A 14,817-nucleotide genomic window follows, 5' to 3' on the forward strand; every position below is an offset into this window, starting at 1 on the left:
GGAAAGATTGAGGGCAGGAGGAGAAGGGGATGACAGAGGATGAGATGGCTGGATGGCATCACCGACGTGATACACATGAATTTGAATAGGCTCTGGGAGTTGGTGATGGACAGGTAAGCCTGGCGTGCTGCAGTCCATGGGGTCACAAAGAATCAGACACAACTGAGTGAGTGAACTGAACTGAGTAACAAAGGGACCATAATCTACCTACCTAATAATATTTTTCGAGGATTTTTTTCAGGTCAAGTTCTAACAACAGCATATGTTGACCATTATATTGTTGTTAAACAGTTTACATTGAAGTAATGTAATATACTACTGATTTCTAAATTTAGAGAATATACTTTAGGTGTTATGCAGGTAACTTTTTAATCAAGGTTTGGTAGTATGCAGAGAAACAGAAACATTTAATTAACATAAAGCATAATCACTCAGTCATACTAGACCTGTGACAGGTACTTCTAAATCAACTCAGACCCTCCAGGTTTTGCAGAGGAAAAAAAGATGCTGTGTCAATTTCTTTTATGAAATTAATATTTATTATTTACCTGACATGTGTCAGGCAGCCTTCTTAGGCTGGCCATTTGTGGTAAATAAGCCACAAATTCTATGGGAGTTCCAATATCAGGTTTTTATTCTTTTGGACCATACCTTAATGACTTGTTCTTATAAGTCATGAGAAAAAGTAAAATACTATACAAAACTGAAATTTAAAAAATTGCTTACTTTTGGATGCTACTGTAATAAATTTGTTTAAAATAGCAAAGGACTGTCTGCTATCATTAGCCAGTATACATGCCTTTCTTGTTAGCCATGCATCGCAGCACATAGAACACAGCAGATACTCAGCAAATATTCAATGAAAGAAAGAATTATAAAACGTTAAAATAGCTAGTGATGTATGGGAATATTTAACAACCAGTTCTCTGGGGAAGGGGATGATCTGTAGCATTTACTGGCCAATTTCTGATTTTTGTGGTATGAAATTCACCATGGCCAATAGTTACTAATGTTATATCAATTGACTCACATTTCTAAGAATTTAACAAGCAGCTTTCACAAGTCAATCTAAATCAGCTGTAGCTAAAATATTAATATATATGTGTTTGTTCCTGGTGAAATATCAGGACAGAGGTCATTATATATATATGCATATATATTCTATAATTATAAATGGAGACCATATATATATATATATATATATATATATATATATGTATTTGGACTGCTAGCAGATCCAACCAGTCAATCTTAAAGGAAATCAGTCCTGAATATTCATTGGAAGGACTGATGCTGAAGCTGAAATTCCAGTACTTTGGCCACCTGATGTGAAGAACCAACTCATTGGAAAAGACCCTGATGCTGGGAAAGACTGAGGGCAGGAGGAGAATATATATATATATATTTGGTCTCCATTTATAATTATAGAATGTCTTTCCAGATTATTAAGCACAATTTAAACAGAAAGTGTCAATTTAGAGTATCAAAACTATTCTAAAAATTTAAACTTAATCCCATATCAACCCTCTGAGGTATGTTCAATAGTTTTACCTATTTTATAAATGAGGAAACTGAGAGCGTGGAATACCTAACTTGCTTTAGATCACAGAGCTAGGACATGACAAAACTGGAGTTCCAACCCTAGAAAACTGTTTCCAAAGCCTGAATTCATAGTCATCATATTATATTGCTTCTTGAATGATGAGGATGGTAAAAACACATGTTTATGTTTTTTCTCAAACTTGTACTCAACAGGATTTAATGACTGATCAATTTCTAGTGGTTTTAGTTACTCTCTTTCGTTACTTACTTGTTTCTTTGTTTTGATAAAGCATCTTACATAGGCTGGAGATAGAGCCAGGAGGAAAAAGGGATTGTGAAAACATTGAAAATTCAACTCTGGAATTTTTATAACAGTTATTTGTCTAGTGGAGAAGCCAGGTAAATATTAATATCTGACAGCCTAGTAAAACAGTACACACTGCTTCTATACAATTCAACTATATTACAGGACAAGTATTTCCTCAACTGTGCTTCCCTATGGCACCCCACTCCAGTACTCTTGCCTGGAGAATCCCATGGACGGAGGAGGCTGGTGGGCTGCAGTCCATGGGTTGCTAAGAGTCCGACACAACTGAGTGACTTCACTTTCACTTTTCACTTTCATGCATTGGAGAAGGAAATGGCAACCCACTCCAGTGTTCTTGCCTGAAGAATCCCAGGGACGGGGGAGCCTGGTGGGCTGCCATCTATGGGGTTGCACAGAGTCGGACAAGACTGAAGCGACTTAGCAGCAGCAGCAGGAACCAAAAATATCACACTAATTGGGAAGGTCTTTATTTCTGTTTCTCAATACCTACAGTAAAAAGAGGCTATAATAAACAACAGTAAATACTAAGAGCTAAATTTCAAATTGCACTTTTTCTGATGCACTCATTGTATTTCACTTTTAGCATAAAGTGAATACTAAATTTCCCACAAATTAAACCATCTCCTATTTGCTTTTCTGTACAGAATTTATTTTTTGATCTGTGAACAGTCTGAGAGAATTTATTGTCTATGTATTTATAGAATGTTCATCAAACAAGAGGACCTTGATACCTTGAGAAGTAGAGTAACTTGTAAAAAAAACATATATTGTACATTAGATTTGTCAGTTGGATTCCCCCAAGCCATTCTCTAACTCCAAAGCAGAATTCTTACTGCTAGTTAAATATTATTTCATTTCCTCAAATTAATCATCACAGAAACTTTTTCTCCCCTGAGTAGCAACCTTGTGCCATAAAAGTCCTTTTATATAGGACACCAAAATTATTGAAACTTTGTAATGAAAATATCTGTAGTGTATCAGTTATTGTGATTATAGGAGCAGCTAAAAGTTTTAAATTAAATCTGGGAATTAGAGCCTTTTTCAAGATTTAAGTTGCAGCCAAAAACAAATTCCTTGTGCAATAGTAATACTAAATTCACCTCTTACAACCTTACTGTCTGATTCTTCTTTGGAGAGGTGGGGTTGGGAAGGCAGCCACAGCCAGGCAGCTGCTAGGTAAGGATGAAAGGCACCAAGAACTCAAATCCTGAATGGGATGCCAAGGTTAACTAGAGTCTAGACACAAACCTTAGACAAATATGCCAAAAGGAGAGTGAGAGAAGGGGAGCCCAAAGAGTGAGATTGGAAATGCCAGAAAAGGAGGGGGAGAGAGAAACAAAAAGCAGCACAGCAGATGCCTGCATATCTCTGAAAATTTTCTCATACCCTTGAGGATGTGCTAGTTCATGGGAAAATGTGTGTATGCAGCAGATACTATTCTCACTATGAGTCCAGACTTGGAAAAGATAGAGAATGAGATGTGCTGAATATCTCACTTCTCTCTTAGGATATTAAGAGACTACAAGCTTGATTTTTGTGTTTTTCAACTCATTGTAGAAACCAAGGAATCTGAAGGAAAGAAAATTATACAGGTGTATTATTAAGTCGTTAGGTCATGTCTGACTCTTTTGCGACCCCATAGACTGTAGCCCTCCAGGCTCCTCTGTCCATGAGATTTTCCAGGCAAGAATACTAGAGTGTACTACAATTTCCTTCTCCAGGGGATCTCCACGACCTAGGGACTGAACCCTCATCTCCTTCATTGGGAAGCGGGTTCTTTACCACTGAGCCACCAGGGAAACCATACAGGTATTAGCTGGAGTAAAATATCCCTTAGGTGGTCTTTTCAACACATTAAATTACAGTGAGTTAACATCACAGGCATGAGGTGTGTGCCCCACAGGCACACTATTCATGTATTACTTTTTTTTTTTTTTTTTGAATACCTAAATGCAAATCATGTAATTTGATACAACTGTATTCTCTTGTATTTTTTTGTTGTTGCTTCAGATCCTAAAAACAGTTTACTGTTTTTAGTGAAAATAATACAGTTTACTAATTGTGTTAGACAATCAATAAAGATTTTAAGTATTCTATCACATTTAATGAGAAAAATCACACTATTTGTACAGGGAAAAAAGAAAAATTGTGAGATTGGAAGAGGTAAAGAAATGGGTTCATGACTCCAAAGTTAAAAAGTGGTGGAGGTCATATTCAAAGTTAAGGCTGCCAGACACCTGTCATATCATTGTGTCCTAAGACTGAAAATTTATTTAAAATAATGGCCATGCCTTCTGAATGATCTCATCAAGCTGAGGACATCAGGCAAGACGTATTACTAAACATTTCAATCCATAAATGTTTCAAACAAACATTCTCAAATTCCCTGCCAGTTAAATACTTTAGTGTCTAAAATGTATTTTTATATGAGAACCCAGAATTTTTTATATTAAGCTGCCCTCCTATAGGAATCAATTTCCATGTGTCTGGAATTTAGATGAGGTTCTGATATAAGAAAAATGGAAGAGTAAAATTTATCTGAAGGATCCTATATAAAAGTATCCTATATAAAAGAGAAAAAAGTAAAATTACTATGAAATCCACTGCCTTCTAAACATGCCATTAGGACAGTGTTATCCAGTGTCCTCTTTGAACCTGTCATCATTAGGCCTCCAGACCTAGCGTCTGCCAGCAAATGAACTTCCACTCTGCAGGCCATACTGGAGATGCTCAGCTGATGACCACAACAGAGCCAGCGCCTCCCCTCTGTTCTCCTGTGGACATACTCACAGTCAGATGCCACAGCCTTGATTCCTATACAATGGCTGATGCCCTGTTGCTGCCTTCTTGGGCCCTGTCCCTATGCCAAGTGTTACCATGAAATTAAAAGACGCTTGCTCCTTGGAACAAAAGCTATGACCAACCTACACAGTGTATTAAAAAGCAAAGGCATTACTTTGCCAACAAATATCCATCTAGTCAAGGCTATGGTTTTTCTATTAGTCATGTACAGATGTGAGAGTTGGACTATATAGAAAGCTGAGCACCAAAGAATTGATGCTTTTGAACTGTGGTGGTGGAGAAAAATCTTGAGAGTCCCTGGGACTGCAAAGAGATCCAACCAGTCCATCCTAAAGGAGATCAGTCCTGAATATTCACTGGAAGGACTGATGTTGAAGCTGAAGCTCCAATACTTTGGCCACCTGATGCGAAGAACTGACTCATTGGAAAAGACTCTGATGCTGAGAAAGATTGAAGGCAGGAGGAGAAGGGAATGACAGAGGATGAGATGGTTGGATGGCATCACCAACTCGAAGGACATGAGTTTTAGTAAGCTCCAGGAGTTGGTGATGGACAGGGAAGCCTGGCGTGCTGCAGTCCGTGGAGTCACAAAGAGTCAGACACGACTGAGTGATTGAACTGGACTGACTGATTCAGTGTCTTCTGTAGATCTCTCTTAGATGTTGATTTTCCTTTGCTATCTATGCACTAGTTTGCTGGCTGTTATTGATTTTATTTAAGTGTACCCTGTGAGGCACAGAGATTTTACTACACCCAGATGAATCATTTAATTCTCTTATTCTTGAAACTTAATTGCATATAACTACTGTACTTGGCATTTTTACTTGGATGTGATTCTTTTTGAGCACTGGCAAAGAAAGAAGAGTTTGCTTTCCTATGAGATTTACATTTTTTCTCCAAGAAGAGAGGTGCTGAGATTATTTAATATAGATGTTCTGCAATTTCACATAAATCCCTTGAGAATTGCATTTCTCACATGTCTGCTTTTTTGCCTATAATTCTAAATACGGTTGACACAGTTTATATTTGTGCTGAAAAGGCTGATTTCAAAAGTTGACTTTCTTTCCTAGGAATATTATGAAGAGTATTAGCAAAATATTACTTTCCTCACCAGTTCAGATCATCATAATAAGAGTCAACACTTGGTAGACAATGTAAACCAAAACTTAGGTTTAGTAATTTATATGCATTATCTCATTTAATCCTAACAACAGCACTATGATCAGGTACCCTTACTCCCATTTTATATTGATAAAATAGACTTGAAAAATTACTTTGCCTACCCAATCACTCAGCTGTTAAGTATCAGAGGTTAGATTCAAACACAGACTCAAACACTCTTTCAACAAATGAATTATTTGCTCTTATATATTACACTATTGTCTAATATTGCTTTGGTGCTTCCTACATTTTTATTGAATAATACATGTTATTAATCAGAGGGATCACTGTCTAAAACCACTCCAGTTCAAGATACAATATGGACATTGGTTTTACAATATCTTGAGAGAAAATTAATCTAAAAATCAGTAAACTAAGCATCTTTACACATGTGAAATGGGTCTGCAAATAATTTGGGGAAGCAGAATACTCTTAACCTGTATTTTTCCTAAAATCATTTGTATAAATCCAAAATTAAATTATTGTTCTAAAATTTAATTAACTACTTATTTATTCTTCTGTCTCTGATATATTTAGCAATTGTGCCCCACCATAAAAAAAGAGACAGAATAAGTACAATAAACGCATTGATTTGTAAAATACAATTTTAAATCTCTAATCTTGAAAAACAAGATACTCTAAAGTGAAATACTTGTTGTTATTTATAATACTATCCTAGTTTTTAAAAAGTTAGACTAGCTGCTAACTGATACAACACAGTGGCATGAAAGAATATTCAGAGAGATTAATCTAAAAAAATTTTTTTTCTCAGGAGTAAAATGAATATATTGCTTTAAGTTTATAAAGTCTTCAGACTCAAATTTCTGATAAAATGAAGGACAGATTAAGAAAGGTGATTTTTCACTTGATAATACATAAAAGTACATGTTATAATATGTTGATCACAGTTTTATGAAATTACTATTTACTTTACTTCCCCCCAAATATTTAAAGGGAATGAAAATACTTTACCCCTGGCACTTTTAATCCCTCTTCTCTATTTGGTCTGTTTGATTTCGTCCCTTATCATTTATCACAATACAATATACTACTTATTTATGTACCTCATTATTGTTTGCCCACCCATTAGAATGAGAACAGGAATTTATGATTGATTTATTTACTACAGGACTCCTAGTGACTTGAATGATGACTGAGCCACAGTAGGTGGTCCATAAATACTGAGAAAAAAAATTGCTTTATTTATAAAGAACTTACTCCATCAGGACTAACAAAATTGAAATTTTAAAAATAATATGTATGAAGAAGTCAGAATAAAAGGGTATTGCTGTGTGGTTTTTATCTAGTAAAACATGAATAAGTAGAAATTTATAAATAAAAACAAACAAATCCAGTGATATAATAAAAGCACTCTATGATCAATTTATATATAAAAGCTAAGCATTTAGCTTTCAAACATCCTGGGCAGTTCACACTGATTTCCCCAAGCCTCACACTCTTTCCTCAGGGTCCACAGGGGCCATATAGTATCAGCTGTTTTACTCAGCAAGTGTGATTCAACAGCACTTTCCTGCAAGGCACATGTAGCTGAGATGTTTTCTTTTCTTTTTTTTTTTTTAATTTAAGAAATCCAAATGTAATCTGCATTAGGTAACGCATAGTGGTTCTGTTTAAAAAATTCTAAATGCCAGAATGCCGTCTATCTACCTAAATGCCATCTGTCTTTCTAATCATCATCATTGTGGTTGTCTTCTTTGCAGTTTTTTCAAAGGAAAGGAGTTTTAAACATAGTAAATGTCTCCACTTCTTAGGATGAGAAAGCAGAAGGAACATTTATGAATAGTTCTGGTTTTTCCCTTCTCTTGTTTTCTCTGATTTCTTTCTAGATCATTGTCCAGTCTAAATCTCTCATGAGCCTTTAATTATATATGGAGGGTAAGCGTGTAGTTTTTGGAGGAAGAAAAAGCTTCACTTGAGCTCTAGCTCTGCTACTAAGTCCCATGGTGTGGAACCATCTTTGGTGATCTTTTCTGTTTGCCCCCTTTCTGCCCTTCTCTGTGCTCCTTGAGCCTGAGCTCTAAGGGTTCAGCACAAGGCTGCCTTGCTCTTGGGCTGCCAGTTGGGTTTGCCCACTCAGAGGCATGAGATGGAGCCTGATAAAGAAAAGAAGTAAAAGGGTGGGCATTTGTTTACCCTGCTCCTTGCCAGCCGTTCTGGTAGTGGCTATGTTCCTCTCACTCACAAGTCCTGTTAGTGTGGTTATTGCATTTTCTCTGGTTCTGGTGTTCATGAGGTTCAGATAATACCATTCTCTCCCTGTGTGCCTGCCTGATGTTTAACCACCCATACTGAGTCCCCTAACCCTGCCCGCCACTCTGTATATAGTTCCTTCTGTAGGGGCTGACAGATGTGCCAACTGTAACATCAGTTTCTTTAGATGTAATCTGGAGGCCATGCTTACCCTTTGGTTTGTTGGACAGATAAAATGATACCACAGATTTAAATTATCTAACACAATGCCTGGCATAAATTAAACTGTCTTTGTGGTGACTGTGATGGCAGGACTAGTAATAATAATGGTTGTTATTATCTAGCCAAAACAGCAATGATTTTCACAGTTTTTGTGTTTATTGCATAGATTTCTCAATTGCAGAAACAAATGAGCACAGTAAGATTTCCAAAAGGATAAAAAGCCTCTTTTACACCTGTTTTTATAATACCAGTTTCTGTGACAGCAACAAGTAAACACATCTTTGCTGCTAAAGTGTGTGTTAGTCGCTCAGTCGTGTCCAGTTTTTTTGTGACCCCATGGACTGTAGCCCGCCAGGCTCCTTTCTCCATGGAATTCTCCAGGCAAGAATACTGGAGTGGGTTGCCATTCCCTTCTTCAGGGGATCTTCCCAACCCAGGGATCAAAGTTGGATCTCATGCATTGCAGGCAGATACTTTACCGTATGAGCCACCAGGGAAGCCCTCTTTTCTCTTAAGGAAGGTAATTCTGCAACTGTATGTCCATGATGCCATAAAAGCATATTTATGAGTTCAGTGACTGTGTCTGGGTTTGTGTGGCTAACTATGAGCCAAATAAACTCTTCTGAGACTCCATACACATATACTTTGTAATCTAAAACCAAACCATCACTGTTTCCAGAAATTAAAATTGAAGCTAGGGTTTTGAATGTCACTCTGGTTACTATTACAGCTCAGGTCCAGAGTAGAAGACACTAAGATCATCACCCTTCAACTCAAGATTCCTACTTTGAAGCTAGGGCAGTCCACTTCATGAGCAGCTGTATCACAGTGATATTTTCTTCTGTGCATCTTTTTCCATAATTTCAATTAGGACATTAACTAATTAATTGACAAAGTTATTTATCAGAATAACTATTAAAATGATGCTCTATAATTCAGAGCAGTTAGATAAGTCCTGTCTATAGACTTGAATCTTGAGATAAATTGCTGAGAAAGACAATTATTGACTTAATGGTGTTACTTTAAAATTGGTGTATTTTAACCAAACAATAAACTAAAATTTGAAACAATGTTTCTTAATAGAAAATAACCTTTTAATATTAAGTTGGTCATGAGCTTGAAGCTTGAATTAGAAGGACTTAAATGGGAATGGTGTACTCCTAAGAATTATGTATTGGAAAAAACACAATTACAGACAAATTAATCAAATTGCTAAGTGGATTAACAAGAAAACAAATATTTAGATAAGTATATCCGCATGTAGGAATAGAGGTGATTATCATTTCAGTCCAATGTCTTAACAGATAAAGATTGTGGTTCATTTTTACAGAAAACGTTACTTGAAAAGAGCAGATTCTAAAATTAGTTTAAAAATGCTTTCCTCAACTGATGAAGGAAAGGCAGTTTATAATGTAGGGAATTTGCTTTTCTATGTAAACAATCATTGATAGCTACAGGAGACAAGAATTTTGCCATAATAATAACCAAATTTTCAAAGCTTTTTCCATGAAAAGGGGAGAAAAAAGCTGGCATATTAGTTCAATGTGAAAGCTACATGTCTTCAGCAGCAATATTCATTGAGTAAATCTGCATTTTTTAATCATGCGACTGATTTTCTTTTGCTTGCTTGTTTTTGTTTTTCCTAAGGACATATGCACAGAGCATAGTTTGGATTTGTTTTTTCTCCCTCTTCCAGAAAAGCACCTTAGACAAGATGGGAGGGCCAAGACTGAATACGTGATTGTCCTGTTCATAGGCATCCATAACTTGGAGAGTTACATGCTTTCCTTTTTTCATCAAGTCAAAAAGCTGCTGCTGCTAAGACTTCAGTCAAAAAGCAGGGGAATTTAAAATAAAATTAACATCATTTTGTGGTTGTGTCTTAAAGTGAGTTTTGCTATCTATCTAAAATTTAAAAGGCAGGTGAATATTCTTTTCTCTAGTTTCTCCAGAAATAATTTTAACTATCCTCCATCATTTTAAAAATTAAATCTATGACCTAATTATGCAGAAAAGATGAAATCATGTTGCATGTCCAATTTATGGTATTACTTTTTCTGCTTTGGTATTCTAAAAGAGTTGTGCTGAAGGAAAAATTCTTTAAAAAATCTGATTCCAAGACCTCTTAAAACAGTTGTAATTAAATTCACAGCTATCAAAACTAGTCTTCTTTGGTAAGAATTGAAGCTAAAATGTTTCCTAGCTTTTACTTTCAATTTTCTTGCCGTGTCTCCAAAAGGAGAACAGTGAAAATGTTTCCAAAAATAAATAAAGTTCAACTAGCACTTTATTTGTTTGTTGTTAAATGGTTAATTGACTTGAAAATGTTCAAAATCTATGAATGTATGCATTTTATCTCTCACAGAGGTAACTCAGAGTTAGGAAGACTCTGAACATGCTAATTCCTTTTGTAGGGTGGTACAAATTAATTTGTCCATAAAACTTTTTTCCATGCATTTACCTCTATAGCAAATGAGTTAAATAGTACCAAATACATTTTCACTAGTAATTTATTCTTTCAGGATGCAAAATTTGAAACTTTTTCATAGTTCTGTAGAATTTGCAAGAGCTGCTGACACAGAAACAAGAAAATGTTAACCCAAAAGAACTATGTTACAAAGCTATGTGATTTAGCTAATTCTATAATGTTTTAAAATAAAATTTAAAAATTAAAAAAATAATAATTTATTTTAATAAGTCATGTCAGAACAAGAATATTCTAATGTTAATTGACAAAAATTGACACTTTCATTGTTTTATTAAGTTGAACTTGCAATTGCCATGTATGTTCATAAAAAGCTACTTAAACTTTTTTTTTAAACAAATATCATCAAAAAGCAATATTTTAAAACCTCCACTAGGTTGGAGCATGGTATTTTGCTCAATTTGGAAAAAATATGGTACCTACAGTTTTGAAGATTAGCAAAATCTCTCTCCTAACAAACATGGCTCTGAAAACCTCCAACATGGGAAAATGTCCAAAATGTCATTTTTCTAATCTTTTCCAATACTGTTTGCTTCCTAGATGAAGCCAGGTGATTGGAGACAGGATTGAATAGGTGATTTTGATTAAATATTCCTATATAGCTTTTGAAACTTAAATTACGTGAAAATATAGTACTGATTCAAAAGGACAAATTAAAATTTCAGAGAAATGAAAGCACTGTCTCTATTTCAGTTGTTGGTTGTTTTCATAGTTGTTCCTTTATTATGTGAAGAAGCTACTATACTATCACTTCAAATTAACAGAAATAATTAAACGTCAGCTGGAATACTCTAGGAACATTTCTCTGTATGTGGGCATAGGGAACCACAAAATTCTTAGTACCGTGTCAGTTGGATAAAAGATGACTGTTTTCCCTTCTTCCTGAGGAGGACAAATACTAACACAAATCACAAATCCTTAGACTCAGCCAATACTATTGGAAGGAAATGAACTATCTTTTAGTTCAAAGGATAGTAAAGTCTGAGTCTCTTTACTGTTAATTCCAGATTTATTTCTTTACATTAATCAAGCCCATTAACTACCCTCTTGCTTGTATGTTTTGAGTCTCTACTATATGAACTCAGAACACAACATCATTTGCATATTAGAAGACCCTTCCTTTAGTGCATAGCGATGCCAGATCAAGACTGAACTGACAAACATTAGCAAGGTGTCTGAATTTGAGTTTAATATCAGACAACAATAGAATGATGGGTACTAAAGTAATGCTTTTTCTGCTGCTGCTGCTAAGTCGCTTCAGTCGTGTCCGACTCTGTGCGACCCCATAGACGGCAGCCCACTAGGCTCCCCTGTCCCTGGGATTCTCCAGGCAAGAACACTGGAGTGGGTTGCCATTTCCTTCTCCAATGCATGAAAGTGAAAAGTGAAAGTGAAGTCGCTCAGTCGTGTCTGACTCTTAGCAAGAAGGCAATGGCACCCCACTCCAGTACTCTTGCCTGGAAAACCCCATGGATGGAGGAGCTTGGTGGGCTGCAGTCCATGGGGTCGCTAAGAGTTGGACACGACTGAGCGACTTCACTTTCACTTTTCACTTGCATGCATTGGAGAAGGAAATGGCAACCCCCTCCGGTGTTCTTGCCTGGAGAATCCCAGGGACTGAGAGTCCTGGTGGCCTGCCGTCTGTGGGGTCGCATAGAGTCAGACACGACTGAAGCGACTTAGCAGCAGCAGCATGGACTGCAGCCTACCAGGCTCCTCCGTCCGTGGGATTTTCCAGGCAAGAGTAATGGAGTGGGTTGCCACTGCCTTCTCTGAATGCTTTTTGTAGGAAACACAAAATATCTTACTTTTAAAAATTTATTTAGTCTTTATTCAGATTCAGGTATTTGGCAGAAATTTTCTCAAATGTTACTCATGTAGCCTGTAATTTCAAGGAAAATAACTGACGAAATTTATTGCCAGTGATCAAATGTGAGTCAAGTGAAAATTAGGATTCTGGAAATTGTCCCCACTGGTGTTACCCCAATGATTTCTCAATTCTTAAAGCTCTTCTTGATGAGATAAGTATGTGCTGTGCTGTGCTTAGTCACTCAGTTGTGTCTGACTCTTTGTGACCCCATGGACTGTAGCCTGACAAGCTCCTCTGTCCATGGGGATTCACCAGGCAAGAATACTGGAGTGGATTGACATGCCCTCCCCCAGGGGATCTTCTCAACCCAGGGATTGAACCCAGATCTCCTGCATTGTGGATGGATTCTTTACCTGAACCACCAGAGAAGCTCAAGAATACTGGAGTGGGTAGCCTGTCCCTCTCCAAGGGATCTTTCTGGTGCAGGAATTGAACTGGTGTATTCTGCGTTGCAGGCAGATTCTTTACCTGCTGAACTACAAGGGAAGCTCATTTATCAGGAGATAAATGTAGGTGGTGATATTAACTAAGAAATGTAATGAACATTGTATAATGAGATATGCCAAAACTTGGAAGACTTGCACAAATAAATGAATCAATATTTTTCCAAATGACTAATAGATAATGTTATAATATCATAAATGGGTAAAAGGTCCTTTCAGAGTATAAGCTAGATCAGTAGATATTTAGTGTAAAAAATTTATTGACAGGGTTTCAGTTTCCACATTACTTGTCAAGTTTTGGTGTAGTATCAAAGAATATCCACAGTTATCCGAAAAAAATCTGTTTAATTCTCATCTTTTATCCAACTACATGTATGTGGATTGCCTTTGCATATGACAGCAACACAATATCTTATGATGGAATGACTGCAAAAGTAGATATGAGATTCAGTTTGTCTTCTGTTAATTCAGACATTAAAGAGTATTTTGAAAAAAAAATGTAAATAATATCTTTCTCATTTCTACTTTGGAAAGCATTTTTATAAAATAATACATTTATATTATATATATAGGCTTATCATCTTAATTTTAAATGAATTAATGGAAATATTTTTGTTTTACTCTCTACTGTACTAAATATCAGAGGAGCTTGGTAGACTACAGTCCATGGGATCACAAAGAGTCGAACATGACTGAGTGACTTCACTTTACTTTCATTGTACTAAATATCAATATATGTAACCTACATAACCCAAGCTATTTTTTTGTCCTCAGTATACTTTAAGCATCTGAAGGGATCCTGAGACTAAAATGTTTGAGAACTGCTATTCTACAAAGGGGTTTCCCTGGTCGCTCCCCAGGTAAAGAATCTGCCTGCAAAGCAGGACACCCAGATTCAGTCTCTGGGTCTGGAAGAATTCAGGTATTTGGCAGAATTTTTTCCCAAGGTTATTGATATAGCCTGCAACCCACTGCAGTATTCTTGCCTGGAGAATCCCATGGACAGAGGAGCCGGTCAGGCTACTGGGGTTGCAGCCAGACATGACTGAATGACTAACACTTCCACTTTCAGTAACAAATCAATTAATGAACATGGACTGATAATGAGCAAAACATCCCTAAAAATCAGTCTGCTTAAATTAAATGAAATTATATATTGTTAATCTCTTTGAAAAGTTAAATGGATAACAAAACTCTAATATGAATCAAAGTTAATTAAAAATAACTACCTTTCCTGAATAGTTTAACACCCTTTGGTGGCATTATTTACAATATTACATTTCTATGCTTTGTTGTTGTTTTTTTCCTTGAGTGTTAGATGAAAATGAAATAGCTAATCTACACATTTGCATATATTTGCATATCATGCTTTAAAACTTTATTCCTCAGTATGTAAACTAAAAGAAAAAGAATGAATTAGTACAATTTACAGTGATTATATTCATGGCCAATATTTTCCATTAAAACACCTAAACTTTTTTTATAATTCACTGATGTAATACAATTTGACTCTGAGAATAGCAGACAGAGATACAGATCTATAGTGTAAAACATGTATAAAGAACTTAATATAAGAATCAGATGACCTTGTCTAGGATGAGGATGGTGTAGCAGGTAAATAAAAAGAATGTAGGAGACAACAAGACATTCTTTATCTGTCCTAGCTCTGCTGTTAAACAATGTGTATTATAAACATTGATAACCCCAAACTACACATAGATATATGTGTATATATTTTCTATATCATACAGTA

This window comes from Bos taurus, chromosome 9 (genome assembly GCF_002263795.3).
Source record: "Bos taurus isolate L1 Dominette 01449 registration number 42190680 breed Hereford chromosome 9, ARS-UCD2.0, whole genome shotgun sequence".
Taxonomy (NCBI): domain Eukaryota; kingdom Metazoa; phylum Chordata; class Mammalia; order Artiodactyla; family Bovidae; genus Bos; species Bos taurus.